Source organism: Bufo gargarizans, chromosome 1 (assembly GCF_014858855.1).
Source record: "Bufo gargarizans isolate SCDJY-AF-19 chromosome 1, ASM1485885v1, whole genome shotgun sequence".
Classification (NCBI taxonomy): Eukaryota; Metazoa; Chordata; class Amphibia; order Anura; family Bufonidae; genus Bufo; species Bufo gargarizans.
In genome coordinates, this window is record NC_058080.1 from 36,721,777 (window position 1) to 36,742,432 (window position 20,656).

Sequence of the window (20,656 nt, forward strand, 5' to 3'; positions counted from 1 at the left end):
ATATGAACAATATAAAGAAAAAAAACTATAGGACATCCCTTATCTAGGCATTTTACGGAGGTATATAGAGAGGACAATTAGAAGGTATGTCTTTTATGGGTATAGAAAAGATAGAAATGGATGCTCGGGGTGGAGACTATATAAAGAAGCAATCAAAAAAAGAGACAGAATGGATATTTAATCTAGACACAATGTTGCCAAAGGGCTTAAACTCAGAAATTTAATTATTTGGTTTTGAATAGTAATTACGGAGACAGGGGGGAGGGAGAGATGGACAGCATGGACTATAAATGACAAGAACGAATGCAGTGAGTGTAACATTCCCTGACGAAGAGTACCGTTTGTACTCGAAACGCGTAGGCGGTTTGATTGACTTCCACTGCTACCCGTAGCTCACCGGCGGTGACGTCACCAGCTCAGACGTGAGCGTTAATCTAACAGGTAAAGGGCAAATTCCGCCACCGGCCGGGGCGAATTTCCCAATACTTAAATATTAATACAAAGCCGATGCTACAGCCATCCTCCCCTGGATCCACTCCCCCTGCCCTGTACCAGATACAGAATAGACACGTGGACCATCACAGAACACTGCACCGCAGCAGACACATCTGAGTGAAGGTAGGACCTGGACACAGATATATGTTTGTAGCGGTCTGCTAATTACGTGATAAGGAGGAAGGCGCTCTGTGTAGTTCTTTGGTATTAGTCGCACTATAGCGCGCGGTGTTACACTATCTTATACAGCTATATATTTGCGTTTTGTACAGCTGGTCTGCACACTACTTCACATAGCAGGTTACGGGACTGCTAATACACCGCTGCGAGTTCTACGTGGTGTAGCGCTAGTTGACAACATTGTATGTACTGACAAAGCAATACATGTTTGTGTGGCTATGTTGAGGTACTAATCATAGTAGAAGTGGCAGTAGGGCCACCAGGGAGATGCATCAAAGGCGGCAGCAGCAACCATATGTTATGGAAGATGATGGTAGGCAGGCACACAGCTGCAGTGGAATGATGGTGCCAGCAGGGGCAGATCTATTCATCGGTCTCAGTCAGAAGAGTGTGTTTATCCTCACTGATCCATGGAGGATAACTGTGATTGGTTGTGATAAAGCCATGTGCCGCACCAAAAACCCTCTCCGAGATGACACTAGAGGCTGGACAAGAGACAAACTACTGGGTCACTTTGGGCCACTGTTCCAGTCTGCCTGCCCAGAAGTCCATGAAGTCAGGAAACAGGGTATGCTCCAGAGACAGGGCAGGGTCCAGGTAGGACTGAACGTGGGTCTCGAGGGGTAGGTCACCATTTACTGATTTACCTCAGCCTGGAGTAGCACATGGAAAAAATGCTCCATCATGTTAATACTGAACTGTCTGCTGCTGCTGTGACTTCTGCTTGTGATAATACAGATGGCAGGAGATAGGTGACTATGTAGGGGATGGTTAGGGGTCTCCCAGTCAGAGACACTGGTGGCTGAGGCAAGCTGTGTATACATTTTTCTTTGTTAGTAAGGGTCTATAAGCATGGCTATCCAGTAATTAGTGTTGATCGAGCACCAAAGTGCTCGAGTGTTCGGGTGCTCGGGTCGAACACCTCGGGATGCTTAGGTGCTTTACCGAGCATCTGAGCACAATGGAAGTCAATGGGAGAAGCCGAGCATTAAACCAGGCAACCCCTGCTCTGAAGAGGGGAGGGTGTCTAGTTCATAGGAAAAGCTCAGAAATTGATGAAAACTTGGACTCCCAGGTCGCTGCCTAGAACGATGTTGTCCGAGTAGTATGCAACTTTTACAAACTGACAATAAAACGCACAAAACCGAAGATAAAATAGATTTTAGAGGAAAAATTGTTAGGAAACATTATTTCCTGTATATTTACTTATATATAAAGTGCAAGTGCTGCCAAAAATTTCAAGGAAGAGGCTCTCCGATACAACCTGTATATCACATAATGGAGGGCCTCATTCACATTATGGTACAATTGTTTAGGTAGTGGGACTCCTACACTCATAAAGCATATGCAAGGGAAAGGGCTGCCAAAAATTACAAGGAACTGGCACTCCAATACACCCTTTATTACACATAAAGGAGGGCATCATACACCCTTGAAAAATTATGATTGATGGCCTGCTGGTGACCCTCAAAAACATTAGGAGCAAGGGCCTGCTGGTGACCCTCATAAACATTAGGAGCAAGGGCCTGCTGGTGACCCTCTAAAACATTACGGGCAAGGGCCTGCTGCTGAGCTGACTACCTAAAACATTTTGGTTGAGGGCCTGCTGGTAAGCTGACCCTCAAAAGCATTATATGTAAGTGCCTGCAGGTGAGCTGACCCTCTTAAAGATGGTAGATGAGGGCCTGCTGGTGAGCTGACCCTCTAAAACATTACATGCGAGGGCCTGCAGGTGAGCTGACCCTCTAAAAAATTGTGGGTGAGGGCTTGCAGGTGAGCTGACCCTCTAAAACATTAGGAGCGAGGTCAGACTAATAAGCATGTTGATATGATGGAAGAGGAAGCGGAGGATGAGAAAAGGAAGATTAAACTATATGCCCATTTTTGTGGTGGAAGGAGTGTATGTGAATACAGTGTATTTAGTACATTATAAAAAACACATTTAAAGTGCCTTTATGTTCAGCTGCTTTCCTCTGGTGGAGTAGAGAAGTCAGGGGCAATCGAGGCCTTGTTCATTTTTATAAGAATCAACCTGTCAGCATTTTCAGTTGACAGGCGGATGCGCTTATCAGTTATTATGCCCCCAGCAGCACTAAATACCTGCTCTGACAAAACGCTGGCAGCCGAGCAGGCAAGCACTTCCAAGGCGTAGAGCGCCAGTTCATGCCACGTGTCCAGCTTGGACACCCAGTAGTTGTAAGGCCCAGAGGGATCATTGAGGACGCTGACACGGTCTGTTACGTACTCCTTCGCCATCTTACAAAAGTTGGTGAGGGGTGCTGGCGGGGTGTCATGATACTCTCCCAGGCCTTGGAGAGTGTTGCCTTGCCTCTGTTGTAACTGCTGTGTGTTCCCCTCGTCTCTCTTTCTCAGTTGCCCAAGGAACTACATACTCTGCTGCTATCATTGTCAGATGGAAAATTTAGAATTTTTTTTCCACAAGGACCTTCTGGTATTGCACCATTTTGCTCGTCCTCTCTACCACAAGAATGAGAGATGAGAAGTTCTCTTTGTAGCGGGGATTGAAAAGGGTGAACAACCAGTAATTGGTGTTGTCCAAAATGCGTAAAACGAGTGGGTCACGGGAAAGGAAGCCTAACATAAAGTCAGCCATGTGTGCCAGAGTCCCAACAGGGAGTGGTGGTGTTGGTGGTACATCCTCTGTTTGCTGGGCAGCAGGTGCCAACGTTCCTCCAGAGGCGGAGGAAGAGGCCGAGGCGGCAGCAGCAGAAGAGGCCGAGGCGGCAGCAGCAGAAGAGGTAGCAGGGGGAGCCTGAGTGACTTCCTTGGTTTTAAGGTGTTTACTCCACTGCAGTTCATGCTTTGCATGCAGGTGCCTGGTCATGCAGGTTGTGCTAAGGTTCAGAACGTTAATGCCTCGCTTCAGGCTCTGATGGCACAGCGTGCAAACCACTCAGGTCTTGTCGTCAGCACATTGTTTGAAGAACTGCCACGCCAGGGAACTCCTTGAAGCTATCTTTGGGGTGCTCGGTCCCAGATGGCGGCGGTCAGTAGCAGCCGGAGTCTCTTGGCGGCGGGTGCTCTGCTTTTGCCCACTGCTCCCTCTTTTGCTACGCTGTTGGCTCGGTCTCACCACTGCCTCTTCCTCCGAACTGTGAAAGTCAGTGGCACGACCTTCATTCCATGTGGGGTCTAGGACCTCATCGTCCCCTGCATCGTCTTCCACCCAGTCTTGATCCCTGACCTCCTGTTCAGTCTGCACACTGCAGAAAGATGCAGCAGTTGGCACCTGTGTTTCGTCATCATCAGAGACGTGCTGAGGTGGTATTCCCATGTCCTCATCATCAGGAAACATAAGTGGTTGTGCGTCAGTGCATTCTATGTCTTCCACCGCTGGGGAGTGGCTGGGTGGATGCCCTTGGGAAACCCTGCCAGCAGAGTCTTCAAACAGCATAAGAGACTGCTGCATAACTTGAGGCTCAGACAGTTTCCCTGATATGCATGGGGGTGATGTGACAGACTGATGGGCTTGGTTTTCAGGCGCCATCTGTGTGCTTTCTGCAGAAGACTGGGTGGGAGATAATGTGAACGTGCTGGATCCACTGTCGGCCACCCAATTGACTAATGCCTGTACCTGCTCAGGCCTTACCATCCTTAGAACGGCATTGGGCCCCACCAAATATCGCTGTAAATTCTGGCGGCTACTGGGACCTGAGGTAGTTGGTTCACTAGGACGTGTAGCTGTGGCAGAACGGCCACGTCCTCTCCCAGCACCAGAGGGTCCACTAACACCACCACGACCATGTCCATGTCCGCGTCCCTTACTAGACGTTTTCCTCATTGTTACTGTTCACCACAATAAGAAAAAAATTATTTGGCCCAATGTATTGTATTCAAATTCAGGCCTTTTTTTTACAGGCACCTAACACTATCTATTTAGATTAATCAAGTTTTATTAAAGTTTTCAGATTAAACTTTACAAAATAACAAAGCCCCAAGTAGGAGCGCCATGACAATTTATGACAGTATTGTTACAACATGTCAAGACAGCAAGAACTTACATAAATTGCACAATCTTATCAAATTTATTCCGTCCTGTCATAATTTGCTGTTCAGATTGTCAACTAAGCACATAAATCTAAATGAGAACGAAAAAAGAAAGAAAAAACAAAAAAAAAAAAAGTAGGAAGAGTGACCGACAAGAAAGAGAAAGAAAGAGAAGAAAGAAGAGGGAAAGGGAAAAGGGAGGGGAAGGAACCATATTCCTATCGCCAAAGGAGATATAAAGCCTGAAGCTTACATCACCACCAGTTTGTGTAATATACCCTTTTACGGAACAAAAATACAATTGGAGATGACCGCCGATCACCCCAGAAAAAAGTGACAGAAAAACGCTCTGGGCAGCCTAAAAACAGTGAGCAATTAAATAGCAGAAGTTGAATGATTCACAGCTTTAGATCGATCACTTCATTAAGTGTTTTTGATGAGTAAATCCCTGCCTAATCTCACCCTAACAGCAGCTGCATCCTCTCCCTACACTGATCAGAGCAGAGTGACGTGCGGCGCTATGTGACTCCAGCTTAAATAGAGGCTGGGTCACATGCTGCACTGGCCAATCACAGCCATGCCAATAGTAGGCATGGCTGTGATGGCCTCTTGGGGCAAGTAGTTTGACGCTTGTTGATTGGCTGCTTTGCAGCCTTTCAAAAAGCGCCAAGAAAGCGCCGAACACTGAACCCAAACTTTTAGGTAAATGTTCGGGTTCGGGTCCGTGTCACGAACACCCCAAAATTCGGAACGAACCCGAACTATACAGTTCGGGTTCGCTCATCCCTAGAAGTGGCCAAAATCATTAAAAACAAAAAGATAGCATTTAGTAATAATAAAAAAAATTGACAGGCAAATTTATAAGATTAGGCAGAGAGAGACCAAGCAAGTTATAAGAGCTTCTAAAGCACAGGCAGAAGAGAAATTAGCTCAGTCAGTGAAAAAAGGCGATAAGACATTCTTCAGATACATAAATGAAAAAAAGAAACTAAAACAAGGAATTACCAAATTAAAAACAAAAGAAGGAAGATATATGGAAGAAGATAAAGAACTAGCTGACTGCCTCAATGAATACTTCTGTTCAGTTTTTACAAAGGAAAATGAAGGAAAAGGACCTCAGTTAGGAAAGAAGACTAATGAATCTTTTGATGCATGTGTCTTTACAGAGGAAGAGGTTCTAAGTCAGCTGTCTAAAATTAATACAAATAAGTCACAGGGGCCTGATCGGATACACCCAAAGCTATTAAAAGAGCTTAGCGGTGAACTAGCAAAACCATTAACAGATTTATTTAACCAATCACTGGTAACAGGAGTCATCCCAAAAGATTAGAAATTAGCAAATGTGCCCATTCACAAGAAAGGTAGTAGGGAAGAATCGGGCAACTATAGGCCAGTAAGCCTGACATCAATAGTGGGGAAATTAATGGAAACCATACTTAAAGGGTTTCTGCACTTTGTTTAAACTGATGATCTATCCTCTGGATAGATCATCAGCATCTGATCGCGGGGCTCCGACACCCGGGACCCCTGCCGATCAGCTATTTGGGAAGGCAGCGGTGCTCCAGCAGCGGTGTGGCCTTCTCACTGTTTACCGCTGGCTGAGTGATGTCACGACTAGTATCACTGGCCTGGGCACGGCTAAGCTCCGTTCCCTTGAACGCTCTACAGAGCACTAGAGAGACCTCATTTGAAGTATTGTGCTCAGTACTGGAGACCATATCTCCAGAAGGATATTGATACTTTCGAGAGAGTTCAGAGAAGAGTTACTAAACTAGTACATGGATTGCAGGATAAAACTTACCAGGAAAGATTAAAGGACCTTAACATGTATAGCTTGGAAGAAAGACGAGACAGAGGGGATATGAGAGAAACTTTTAAATACATAAAGAAAATCAACAAGGTAAAAGAGGAGAGAATATTAAAAAGAAAAATAAATAAATGCTACAAGAGGACATAGTTTTAAATTAGAGGGGCAAAGGTTTAAAAGTAATATCAGGAAGTATTACTTTACTGAGAGAGTAGTGGATGCATGGAATAGCCTTCCTGCAGAAGTGGCAGCTGCAAATACAGTGGAGGAGTTTAAGCATGCATGGGATAGGCATAAGGCCATCCTTCATATAAGATAGGGCCAGGGGCTATCCATAGTATTCAGTATATTGGGCAGACTAGATCTGCCGACACATTCTATGTTTCTATGTTTCTATGTGCTGACGTCACTGATTATTTTGCCCTTCCTCTAATCTGTAAGAACAATAACCCCCAAAAAACGGATCCTGTCTGTGGTGCGCCTTCACTCGACCAGCATTTAGTCAGTAGTCCATCAGTATTGCTAAATCAAAAAAAAAACAGAAGTGGATCCAAAACAGAGATGACACGTGAATGGAATAGTTGCATGCCTTCTAAGATTTGTATCCACTCCTGCTTTTAGCTACCAAATCATAAGCCAATTCTGATGCAAAATAGGGACCATGTCATACAGGCCTTATAACAGGATCCATTGTGCGTCTCATTTTTCCTCCCTTCTGACAGATCAGAAGAAGGGTCAATTAAATGGTGATGTCATCCAGGCCAAAAAAGGCAAAATAGTGGCCCAATCATGGAGTGGGGTGGGTGGGAACAGCATGAGAAGTCCACAGAGTGGTGAGGTGGCAACAGCATCAGGAGACCACAGAGTGGTGAGGTGGCAGCAGCATGAGGAGACCACAGAGTGGCCAATTGAAAGAGTGGTGAGGTGGAAGCAGCATGAGGAGACCACAGAGTGGCCAATTGAAAGAGTGGTGAGGTGGCAGCAGCATGAGGAGATCACAGAGTGGCCCACTGACAGAGTGGCAAAACGACGAGAGATTGCGGAGGTTGCAGCAGCATGAGGGGGCCAGATAGTGGTACAACGACGAGAGATTGTGGAGGTGGCAGCAGCAGGAGAAGCCCACAGAGTAACCACTTCATCTGTTCATTTATAGGGAATATGGAACAGAACAGAAGGTTAAAATTTCTCAACTTTATAAAGTGTTGCTTAAAACATGATTTATTAATACACGTTCTCGGGCACAAAAGGCTTGGCAAATTGATTGTCCTTGAATTTCCCTCAAAGATTGGGATAAAATACTGGTGAATTTAGGTTTACTTTCTTATAATTTTAATCAAGTTTTCGTTCAAATATTCAATATTTAATAAATGTAATAATAAAAATTAAGTGTTGCCTAAGACAGAAGAGAATACGCCAATCTTCTGTTTATTCAACGAACGGCGTGGTTACGATGGAGAAAGCATTCCAAAAAATGTCTCTCCTGCCTGGCATAAGCAGGCCTCTAGTAGCTACAGACAATGAGAAGACAAAGCATCAAGATAGCCCCGAAGAGTCGCGAAGTTCATCAAGATACGTCACTAAAGATTTTACTGCATATAACCGCAGCGCTGAACGCTGAATAAAATGTGTTTTTCGACCGAAATAGTTCAATAAAGATTTTACTGCATATAACTGCAGCGCTGAACAAAATTTGTTTTTTGACGGAAATACATCAATAAAGATTTTACCGCATATAACTGCAGCGCTGAACGCTGATTAAAATTCGTTTTTTGACTGAAATACGTCAATAAAGATTTTACCACATATAACGAAGCACGGAGATGGAGAGGGTCTTTGGATTCCCCCCGCACTATACAGACGTCTCAGAAATGAACCGCTGCTCCTGACTGCAGCTCCTGGGAAGGTCATAGAGCGTCCCGGTCATCCGGCATCTATTCGCCCTGCTGAAGGATTATTTTGAAAATGTGTAGAAACCACACGGGGCCCCCATGCTGCAGATTTATCATGGAGACATCAAGGGGATTTTAGCCCATATAACTGCAGAGCTAAATACATTTAGTTTTTCGACCAAAATACTTCAATAAAGATTTTACCACATATAACCGCAGCGCGGAACGCTGACTAAAATTAGTTTTTCGACGAAAATACGTCAATAAAGATTTTACCACATATAACCGCAGAGCTGAACGCTGAATAAAATTAGTTTTTCGACAGAAATACGTCAATAAAGATTTTACCTCATATAACTGTAGCGCTGAACGCTGAATATATTTTTTTTTTCTACCGAAATACGTGACTAAAGGCTTTTCCACATATAACTGCAACAGTAAACGCTGAATATATTTTGTTTTTGTACTGAAATAATAACTGCAGAAGTGAAATGCGTATATATATTTTTTTTGTACTGGAAAAGGCCAGTAAATTCTTTTAGCAGAAATAAATGCACCAGTGAAGTGCGTATATTTTTTTCATTTTTGTACTGAAATAGGTCACTAAATGCTTTCAAGATGCATAACCGCCGCAGACGTGAACCGAGAATATATATTTCTTTTTGTACTGAAATACAAAATAACACATTATACAAAAGAAAGGGCTGGGCACTCACTATATCTGGTAGCCGTGGTACTTTATTGAATAAAATAAAATATTATATTATTAAAACCACATATTTAAACACATATACATACACATACACACAGTAATAAAAGTATCTAAAATATACAGGTCCTTCTAAAATAATTAGCATATTGTGATAAAGTTCATTATTTTCTGTAATGTACTGATAAACATTAGACTTTCATATATTTTAGATTCATTACACACAACTGAAGTAGTTCAAGCCTTTTATTGTTTTAATATTGATGATTTTGGCCACAGCTCATGAAAACCCAAATTCCTATCTAAAAAAATTAGCATATCATGAAAAGGTTCTCTAAACGAGCTATTAACCTAATCATCGGAATCAACTAATTACCTCTAAACACCTGCAAAAGATTCTTAAGGCTTTTAAAAACTTCCAGCCTGGTTCATTACTCCAAACCGCAATCATGGGTAAGACTGCCAACCTGACTGCTGTCCAGAAGGCCATCACTGACACCTCAAGCAGGAGGGTAAGACACAGAAAGACATGTCTGAAGGAATAGGCTGTTCCCAGAGCGCTGTATCAAGGCCCCTCAGTGGGAAGTCTGTGGGAAGGAAAAAGTGTGGCAGAAAACGCTGCACAACGAGAAGAGGTGACCGGACCCTGAGGAAGATTGTGGAGAAGGACCGATTCCAGACCTTGGGGGACCTGCGGAAGCAGTGGACTGAGTCTGGAGTAGAAACCTCCGGAGCCCCCGTGTACAGGCGTGTGCAGGAAATGGGCTACAGGTGCCACATTCCCCAGAAACAGCGGAGGAAGCGCCTGACCTGGGCTACAGAGAAGCAGCACTGGACTGTTGCAGGTCATTCGGAAATCAAGGTGCCAGAGTCTGGAGGAGACTGGGGAGAGGGAAATGCCAAAATGCCTGAAGTCCAGTGTCAAGTCCCCACAGTCAGTGATGGTCTGGGGGCCATGTCAGCTGCTGGTGTTGGTCCACTGTGTTTTATCAAGGGCAGGGTCAATGCAGCCGCTATCAGGAGATTGTGGAGCACTTCATGCTTCCATCTGCTGAAAAGCTTTATGGAGATGAAGATTTCATTTTTCAGCACGACCTGGCATCTGCTCACAGCGCCAACACCACTGGTAACTGGTTTACTGACCATGGTATTACTGTGCTCAATTGGCCTGCCAACTCTCCTGACCTGAACCCCATAGAGAATCTGTGGGATATTGGGAAGAGAAAGTTGAGAGACGCAAGACCCAACACTCTGGATGAGCTTAAGGCCGCTATCGAAGCATCCTGGGCCTCCATAACACCTCAGCAGTGCCACAGGCTGATGGCCTCCATGCCACGCCGCATTGAAGCCTCCTGGGCCTCCATAACACCTCAGCAGTGCCACAGGCTGATGCCTCCATGCCACGCCGCAGTGAAGTAGTCATTTCTGCAAAAGGATTCCCGACCAAGTATTGAGTGCAGAACTGAACATAATTATTTGAAGGTTGACTTTTTTTGTATTAAAAACACTTTTCTTTTATTGGTCGGATGAAATATGCTAATTTTTTGAGATAGGAAATTTGGGGTTTTCATGAGCTGTGGCCAAAATCATCAATATTAAAACAATAAAAGGCTTGAACTACTTCAGTTGTGTGTAATGAATCTAAAATATATGAAAGTCTAATGTTTATCAGTACATTACAGAAAATAATGAACTTTATCACAATATGCAATTTTTTTTAGAAGGACCTGTATATATAGTCACTGTAACTAGGGATGAGCGAACCGGGTTCGTACCGAATTTTGGGGTGTCCGTGGCACGGACCCGAACCCGGACATTTTCGTAAAAGTCCGGGTTCGGGTTCGGTGTTCGTCGCTTTCTTGGCGCTTTTTGAAAGGCTGCAAAGCAGCCAATCAACAAGCGTCATACTACATGCCCCAAGAGGCCGTCACAGCCATGTCTACTATTGGCATGACTGTGATTGGCTAGTGCACCATGTGACCCAGCCTCGATTTAAGCTGGAGTCACATAGCGCCGCCCGTCACTCTGCTCTGATTAGCGTAGGGAGAGGCTGCAGCTGCGACAGTAGGGCGAGATTAGGCAGATTAACTCCTCCAAAGGACTCCATCCAGTGATCGATCTGCAGCTGTGGATGATTGAGCTGCTGATACTCAATTGCTCACTGTGTTTAGGCTGCCCAGAGCGTTTGTCAGTCACTTTTTTCTGGGGTGATCGGTGGCCATTTTGTGTCTTGTGGTGCGCCAGCACAAGCTGCGACCAAGTGCATTTAACCCTCAATGGTGTGGTTGTTTTTTGGCTAAAGCCTACATCAGGGTGAAGCTGTCACACCAAGTGCATTTAACCAGCAATAGTCTGTTTATTTTTTGGCCATATACTACATCAGGGGCAAGCTGCGCCCGTCACCAAGTGCATTTAACCCTCAGTAGTGTGGTTGGTCAAGCTGTGACACCAAGTGCATTTAACCAGCAATAGTGTGGTTATTTTTTGGCCATATCCCAGTCTAATTCTGTCACTAAACCCATACCTGTCACCCAGCGCCTAAATACTAGGCCTCAAGTTTATATCCAGCTAAATCTGTCGTTATCGCTGTACTGTTCTGGCTGGGCAAGTTATTTAGTGTCCTTCAAAGCACATTTTTTGTTCTGGGTTGAAGTACAATTCCCAATTTAGCAATTTCCTAATTTAGTGGTTTCTGCTGTATCAGAGCTATTTGAAATCTATCCCTAAAAGGGTATATAATATTCAAGGTGCACATAGGGTCATTCAGAATAACTTCACACACACGCTACTGTGCATTTCCAAGTCTAATTCTGTCAGTAAATCCATACCTGTCACCCAGCGCCTAAATACTAGGCCTCAAATTTATATTCAGCTGAATTTGAATACAATACATTGGGCCAAATAATATTTTTGTTGTTGTGGTGAACGATAACAATGAGGAAAACATCTAGTAAGGGACGCGGACGTGGACATGGTCGTGGTGGTGTTAGTGGACCCTCTGGTGCTGGGAGAGGACGTGGCCGTTCTGCCACATCCACACGTCCTAGTGTAAGAGGCAGCCCTGATCATCCAGCAACATTTCCAACACATATATATATATCAGACTGTCATGTTTCCCTCCAGCCACCAGAGGCCACTGTGGCTGAGTAGGACAGTGAGAGGAGTTGTTTCCAGAGGACAAGAAGTTAAGTGTTTTTCCCGGGCTGAGCAGAGAGCCTGGGCTGAAGGTGTCTGAGTACACAGGAAGAAGGACGCTGTGCACTGAGAGGGAGATCCACAGGGAAGATTAGAGCGATTTCTCCCTGCCTGCTGACACAGTATCTGTGTGCTGTCTGCTGTAGTGTGAGGCACTTACCAGAGGAACTGTGAGTGAATTCCAGGCCCTGCCTGATTACACGTCCAGAGCTGCTGATTATCTCTAACCAGAGTTACAGAGACTACAAAGAGAGGCCAGAGCTGAGCCACGCTGAAGCAAGCAAGCAAGCAAGCAAGCAACCAGATCGGGACCCAGACTGTATCTGCCTGCATGTGCCGGACACCTGAACTGTGAGTGCACTGATGCTAACCTGAGCTAGGACATAGTGGAATAGGATTTAGTTTAGTGCACCGTAGAGGTGCACCCCGGGTAGCGGGGACAGATAGGACTACCTAGAAGAGAGTAGCCTGCTATTGTCTGTACTTGTGTTTGTGATTCATTTGTGTTCTTTATGCAAATTTCCATTATCTTTATTGTGAATTCTCAAGCTGTTCATATTGTAAATCTGCTTCTCCGGCAGTTAGAGTTCTCTTTTAATAAAGCCGGTTTCTACTTCAGCCTCCTTGTCTGCTGCACTGTACTTGAGTCCTGCTCTACGGTCTCTTCCTCTGCTGACCGTTACAAGTGGCGCTGCGAGCAGGGTACAGTCACAGAGATGGAGGCGGCTGAAGGCAATGTGCATGATGTTAATGTGAGTACCTCAGGCAATGGTGGAACCCTTGCAAGGGCCCTTCCTATTGGCACGTTGTTCAACTTGCTACCCAAATTTGATGGCCAGAACATGACACTGTCAGACTGGGTGACAAGGTTACAGAGTGCTGTTAGGATTTACAATGTCAGCCCAGAACTACAAGTAGAAATTGCTTTGGCCGCTCTCGAGGGTGAGGCCCGAAGAAATGTTCTCCTACAACCAGAAGCCACGCGCAATACATTGCAAGAGATGGTGAGATTCCTGGAAGAAATATATGGGGAAACAGCCAGTGCAGGGCACCTCCGGGCGAAGTTTTTTTACCGGATTCAACGGGAAGACGAAGGTGTCTCTCAGTACGCTACAGCCCTACAGGAAGTGTTGGCCGAGGTACAAAAAAAAGAGGCAGATGGGGTTACTGGCATGGGACCCATAGACCGGATACTGCGGGAACAATTTATTCTGGGGCTCTACAGCAATCCCCTGAAACAGGCTCTGCGGGAACGAGTCAGAGTAGACCCTACCCTAACCTTTCGACAAATTTTGGCAGAGGCCGTGACGCGAAACAAAGAAGACGGCTATGCTTCTGGAGTAATACGGACCCAGACCGTTACACCCCCCGGGGTTACAAGAAATGAGGAAGCCCTGGTCAGAGTGGTACAAGACTTGCAGAGCTCCCTGAGTGCCATGCACGAAAAGTTGACACACCTGGAGAAACGGATAGAGTCGCGCCATACTACTGAGGCTGCCTATCCAGCCCGACAACAAACCTATCAGGCGACTCCGTGGGTTCCTACACCCGAATGCCCTTATGCTAGTTTACCATACCATCAAGCCCCTCATTACCCTTCAGTGGGGCCATCCAGCCAAGCTCTGAGGGCACCTCCCACTCGCAGGCTAAAAGTGGGCCGTCAAGGGGCACAGTGTTGGCGGTGTGGAGATCTAGGACATTTCGCCAGAGAGTGTCGGAATAATCCAGCTGGACGCCAAGAGCCGCCGTTAAACTACCGACCCCTGCAGTAGTGGGGCGTACTGCAGGGGAGGTGGAGAGCCAAGTTACCCAGCAAAGCTCCGAACACCTGGTCGCAGGGTGCCCCACTATACGAGCTGAGTTCGAAGGTGTTCCTGTCGACTGCTTAGTGGATACTGGGTCTCAGGTGACAACTATGCCCGAGTCATTCTTCTACCGTTACTTTCAAGCGCTGGCCAAGCCAGAACGAGAGACACTGGTCCGGGTTACAGCGGCTAACCAACAACAGATTCCTGTCACAGGGGTCGTGTGGATGAATGTACGGCTGTGTGGACAGGAAGTGGGGCGGAAAGGTATCTTGTTGGTCCCCGAAACGTTCAAAGAAGATGTGCCGGTGATAATGGGCATGAATATCCTGCGAGAATTGGATCAGATCATGTTCACCAAACGGGGGCCGGGTTACTGGAAACAAGCCACCCCGCACAAACCTACCCAGAAAGCATTTCAACGGCTAATCCGTTTTTGTGGAACACAGAAAAGTGTACCAGCACACCAGGCGGTGGGAACAATCCGAGCGCCAGGAAAGGCTACCTTCACCCTTCCCCCTGGTCGGGAGACCGTGCTGACGTTACCCGTGGGAACTTTCCGTAATCTTGAAGGCATGGAGGTGTTCGTTGAACCAACAGGCCTAGGAGAGCTGGGTCAGGACGTCCTGGTGGCCCGGACACTGGGAGTGGTCCAGAATGGACGAGTACCCATAAGAGCTGTGAATGTGGGATATCTAGAAGTTCCCTTGACGCCAGGGGTGGAACTGGCTCGTGTGTACCTACATCAGGGAGAAATCCTAAGTCAGAGAGAAGTGACTCTAGCTCCGGTAGGGGATGCTGGTTGGACCCTGGCAGTTACTGCCAGTGCAGAAGAGGCGCCGACCCCAGAATGGAATGGGGGAACCATCTTGGATCAAATGGAGATAGATGTTAAGGCTCTCAGTTTAGACCAACAGCGAGCAGTTGAAACCATGCTGTGGGAGAATCAGGCTGCGTTTGCCCGCCACGCCGATGACTTTGGCTGCACGAATGCTATCACACATGAGATACCGACGGGGGACACTCCACCAATTCGGGAGAGATATCGACAGATTCCGCCCAAGTTGTACCAGGAAGTGAAGACGCTATTGAAACAGATGATAGATTCCGGAGTGGTGCGGGGAAGCCAGAGCCCTTGGGCAGCCCCAGTGGTGCTTGTCAAGAAGAAGGACGGCACTATTCGATTTTGTGTGGATTACCGGCGGTTGAATGCTTGCACTGCGCGAGACTCATATCCTCTGCCACGCATCGAGGAGTCTCTGACGGCTCTAGGACGAGCCAAATACTTCTCCACCCTGGATCTAGCAAGTGGGTACTGGCAAGTACCAGTGGCTGAGCAGGACAAGGCAAAGACAGCATTCATCCTCCCCATGGGGTTATTTGAATTCAACAGGATGCCATTCCGACTGACTAATGCCCCTGGAACCTTCCAGCGGCTGATGGAGAGATGCCTAAGAGACCTGAATTTTGAAGCCACTCTGATATACCTAGACGATATCATCGTATACTCTGCTACTTTTCAGGAACACTTGAATCGGCTAGGGCAGGTACTCGAGCGACTGCGATCCCATGGCCTGAAGGTAAAGCCAAAGAAGTGTCATCTCTTCAAGAGGGAGATCGAGTACCTGGGCCATAGGGTGTCCCAAGACGGAGTGCTACCGTCCCAAGACAAAGTGGCTGCAATACGACAATGGCTAGTGCCGAGAACACTGCGTGATTTGAAGGCCTTCCTGGGACTGACTGGGTACTACCGGCGGTTCATCAAAGACTACGCAAAAATAGCGGGCCCTCTGAATGAGTTGTTGAGAGGAACGGCTGGGCAACCCAAGGGCCAAAGTATCCCCTGGGGACAGAAACAGGAAGAGGCCTTCCAGGCCCTGAAAGAAGCCCTGACATCGGCCCCCATCTTGGCTTATGCCGATTTTGATAAACCATTCATCTTAGCTACTGATGGCAGCCTCTACGGACTTGGGGCAGTCCTGTCGCAGGTACAGGATGGACATGAGAGAGTGATCGCTTATGCCAGTAGATCCTTGCGAGATACGGAGCGAAACCCCCATAACTACAGTTCCTTCCGGCTGGAACTCCTTGCCCTGGTGTGGGCTATGACGGAGAAATTTGCAGGATATCTGACAGGAGCTAAGATCTTCGTACGGACGGATAACAATCCCCTGGCCCATCTGGGTACGGCCAAGTTGGGAGCCCTGGAGCAACGCTGGGCGGCTCGCCTCGCAAAGTATGACTTCTCAATTCGCTACCGCTCTGCTACAGAGAACACTAATGCTGATGGTCTCTCGAGGGTTACTTTTGAAACTCCAGTAGGGGATATGGATGAACCAAAGGAAGAAGATGAAACTCCTGACTTCCGCAAGTTCGCTCCCCCAACAGTCGCGGCCCAGACAAGTGGGGAGGCCCGTAAGCTACCCAAAGCATTGGGGAGAACTAATGAAGAATGGGGCAGATTGCAAGATGAAGACATTGGACTGCAGCAAATGAAAAGCTGGGTAACCCAGTGCAGGAAACCCAACAAAGAAGAAAGGACTGATCTGGATGCCGAGATGAAGTCCGTTCTACATCAATGGGACAGACTGGAAGTGCATGGAGCTGTTTTGTTCCGCAAGTGGCAACAGCCTGCCGACCTAGAGGCGAGGTGGCAGGTAGTGATACCCAGAAGAATGGCACGGGAGATAGCCAAAGAGGCTCATGAGTTTGGAGCTCACTTCGGGCCAGTCAAGACATACCAGTGGCTGCAGCGTTATGTGTATTGTCCGCGACTGGAGGCCACAGTTGAAGAAGTTTGCCGACAGTGTCGAGTGTGTGAACTCACGAAGAGTACAGAACAGAGAGCACCCCTACAGTCCATCCAGACCACAGAACCGCTGGAAGTGTTGATGATAGACTATCTTCTTGTGGGACAATCGTCAAGAGGTCCACAGTATTGCCTGGTCATGATCGACCACTTCTCCAAGTTTGCAGTAGTCACCCCAACTCGGGACCAGACGGCCGAGTCCGCTGCACGAGCCATTTGTCAAGACTTCATTCGGGTCTATGGGTGTCCAAAGCGGATCCATTCAGATCAAGGGGCGTGCTTTCAAGGAAAAGTGATGGAAGAGCTACATCGACTGTACGGCATTGAAAAATCCAGGACAACTCCTTATCATCCCCAAGGAAACGGAGCCTGTGAGCGCTTTAACCGCACATTGCTGCAAATGCTGAGGACGCTAGAGGAAGACAAGAGGGCACACTGGCCTGACTACCTGCCAGAATTAGTCTGGGCTTACAATAATCGTGTCCACACCACCACCGGTTACACCCCATACATGTTACTGTTCGGTAGGGCTGGTCGAGAGATCGTGGAATTAAACCTAGAACAGCCAGAAGACCTAATAGAGCGATCAACCACCTCATGGGTGAAAGAACACCGTCGGCGTCTCCAGACCATTCGCCGGTTGGCAGGTCAGCGGTTACAGGAGAGAGCTCATACAGACCGTCCTCCAGTTCAGGAGGTTCCATTGCAGCCTGGGGATCGGGTACTGGTACGAGAGAAATGTCCCAGAGGCAAGTTGAGTGAGCGTTGGGAAGTACAGCCGTATAAAGTGATCAAGAGAGTGTACCCTGTTGCAGTGGTGGGTGACATGGTCCGGTCTACGAAGTGCAGGTTGAGAATGAGGAATTTGCTTCACGGACTCTACATAGGAATATGTTACGGCCATGCCGGTCCAAAGATCCCGCACCTGTTCAGAGGACACCTCCTCCTGCCCCATACTCAGAACTTGTTATCTCTGATGGAGATTATGGTGAAGACTGGTGGACTGCTCCCAACACTGAAGAAGCCTCCTAGGTTACTGGTGATGAAGGCACTGTCACAGAACCATTGCCAGCCCGTAATGGAGAGGGGCCCTCGGACACACCCGAACCTCCTATTGTGGTGGATGAATCCAGACTGGCAGTTCCTAGTGGAGAGAGTCAGGTCGTAACAGATAGCCAGGACCTCCGGAGATCCAGTAGGCTTACTGCAGGGGTTCCACCAAACAGGTACGCTGCTGATGAGTTCATTTGGTCCACCTGTATGTATTGTGGACAATGTTGTACTGCTGTATAAAAAGTTACATTAACCATTATTTCTATGGACTATATAACAAGGCCGAGGACGGCCACCTTTAAGTGGGGAGGCATGTAAGAGGCAGCCCTGATCATCCAGCAACATTTCCAACACATATATATATATCAGACTGTCATGTTTCCCTCCAGCCACCAGAGGCCACTGTGGCTGAGTAGGACAGTGAGAGGAGTTGTTTCCAGAGGACAAGAAGTTAAGTGTTTTTCCCGGGCTGAGCAGAGAGCCTGGGCTGAAGGTGTCTGAGTACACAGGAAGAAGGACGCTGTGCACTGAGAGGGAGATCCACAGGGAAGATTAGAGCGATTTCTCCCTGCCTGCTGACACAGTATCTGTGTGCTGTCTGCTGTAGTGTGAGGCACTTACCAGAGGAACTGTGAGTGAATTCCAGGCCCTGCCTGATTACACGTCCAGAGCTGCTGATTATCTCTAACCAGAGTTACAGAGACTACAAAGAGAGGCCAGAGCTGAGCCACGCTGAAGCAAGCAAGCAAGCAAGCAAGCAACCAGATCGGGACCCAGACTGTATCTGCCTGCATGTGCCGGACACTGAACTGTGAGTGCACTGATGCTAACCTGAGCTAGGACATAGTGGAATAGGATTTAGTTTAGTGCACCGTAGAGGTGCACCCCGGGTAGCGGGGACAGATAGGACTACCTAGAAGAGAGTAGCCTGCTATTGTCTGTACTTGTGTTTGTGATTCATTTGTGTTCTTTATGCAAATTTCCATTATCTTTATTGTGAATTCTCAAGCTGTTCATATTGTAAATCTGCTTCTCCGGCAGTTAGAGTTCTCTTTTAATAAAGCCGGTTTCTACTTCAGCCTCCTTGTCTGCTGCACTGTACTTGAGTCCTGCTCTACGGTCTCTTCCTCTGCTGACCGTTACACTAGTGTACCAACTACCTCAGGTCCCAGTAGCTGCCAGAATTTACAGCGATATATTGTGGGGCCCAATGCCGTTCTAAGGATGGTAAGGCCTGAGCAGGTACAGGCATTAGTCAATTGGGTGGCCGACAGTGGATCCAGCACGTTCACATTATCTCCCACCCAGTCTTCTGCAGAAAGCGCACAGATGGCGCCTGAAAACCAAGCCCATCAGTCTGTCACATCACCCCCATGCATACCAGGGAAACTGTCTGAGCCTCAAGTTATGCAGCAGTCTCTTATGCTGTTTGAAGACTCTGCTGGCAGGGTTTCCCAAGGGCATCCACCTAGCCCTTCCCCAGCGGTGAAAGATATAGAATGCACTGATGCACAACCACTTATGTTTCCTGATGATGAGGACATGGGAATACCACCTCAGCATGTCTCTGATGATGACGAAACACAGGTGCCAACTGCTGCGTCTTTCTGCAGTGTGCAGACTGAACAGGAGGTCAGGGATCAAGACTGGGTGGAAGACGATGCAGGGGACGATGAGGTCCTAGACCCCACATGGAATGAAGGTCGTGCCACTGACTTTCACAGTTCGGAGGAAGAGGCAGTGGTGAGACCGAGCCAACAGCGTAGCAAAATAGGGAGCAGTGGGCAAAAGCAGAACACCCGCCGCCAAGAGACTCCGCCTGCTACTGACCGCAGCCATCTTGGACCGAGCACCCCAAAGGCAGCTTCAAGGAGTTCCCTGGCATGGCACTTCTTCAAACAATGTGCTGACGACAAGACCCGAGTGGTTTTCACGCTATGCCATCAGAGCCTGAAGCGAGGCATTAACGTTCTGAACCTGAGCACAACCTGCATGACCAGGCACCTGCATGCAAAGCATAAACTGCAGTGGAGTAACACCTTAAAAACAAGGAACTCACTCAGGCTCCCCCTGCTACCTCTTCTGCTGCTGCCGCCTCGGCCTCTTCTGCTGCTGCCGCCTCGGCCTCTTCTGCTGCTGCCGCCGCCTCGGCCTCTTCCTCCGCCTCTGGAGGAACGTTGGCACCTGCCGCCCAGCAAACAGGGGATGTACCACCAACACCACCACCACCTCCGTCACCAAGCATCTCAACCATGTCACACGGCAGCGTTCAGCTCTCCATCTCACAAACATTTGAGAGAAAGCGTAAATTCCCACCTAGCCACCCTCGATCCCTGGCCCTGAATGCCAGCATTTCTAAACTACTGGCCTATGAAATGCTGTCATTTAGGCTGGTGGACACAGACAGCTTCAAACGGCTCATGTCGCTTGCTGTCCCACAGTATGTTGTTCCTAGCCGGCACTACTTCTCCAAGAGAGCCGAGCCTTCCCTGCACAACCAAGTATCCGATAAAATCAAGTGTGCACTGCGCAACGCCATCTGTGGCAAGGTCTACCTGACCACAGATACGTGGACCAGTAAGCACGGCCAGGGACGCTATATTTCCCTAACTGCACACTGGGTAAATGTAGTGGCAGCTGGGCCCCAGGCGGAGAGCTGTTTAGCGCACGTCCTTCCGCCGCCAAGGATCGCAGGGCAACATTCTT